The sequence below is a fragment of the Penaeus monodon genome, chromosome 28 (genome assembly GCF_015228065.2).
Source record: "Penaeus monodon isolate SGIC_2016 chromosome 28, NSTDA_Pmon_1, whole genome shotgun sequence".
NCBI classification, from domain to species: Eukaryota; Metazoa; Arthropoda; class Malacostraca; order Decapoda; family Penaeidae; genus Penaeus; species Penaeus monodon.
The window spans coordinates 40,183,654-40,183,925 of NC_051413.1; the positions used below are offsets into that span (position 1 = coordinate 40,183,654).

The 272-nt window shown below is 26.1% G+C and overlaps 1 pseudogene; it reads left to right on the forward strand.

The window, feature by feature from the left end:
* Nucleotides 1-272, forward strand: part of LOC119591232 — a 10,883-nt pseudogene that overhangs the window by 608 nt on the left and 10,003 nt on the right.

The window sequence follows — 272 nt, forward strand, 5'->3', positions numbered from 1 at the left end:
CATGAAACAGGAGCGAGTCAAAAATTCCACAAATGCACGAAAATCTTGAGGGAAAAAAACAACACATTTTTCTATATAACATGAAATTCTTTTGTAATATGAATACATCTTCAAATGCAGCGAACTTTTTATATATATCTATTTTTTTTGCTTGGGATTGAAAAAAATAAAAAAGACAGAAATATCTTGACATGAAAATCTAAAATTTCATTATGTTCTTTGATATATTTATTTTTTTCATTTCCTTCAGTTGAGTAATGCGAATTCGTAAA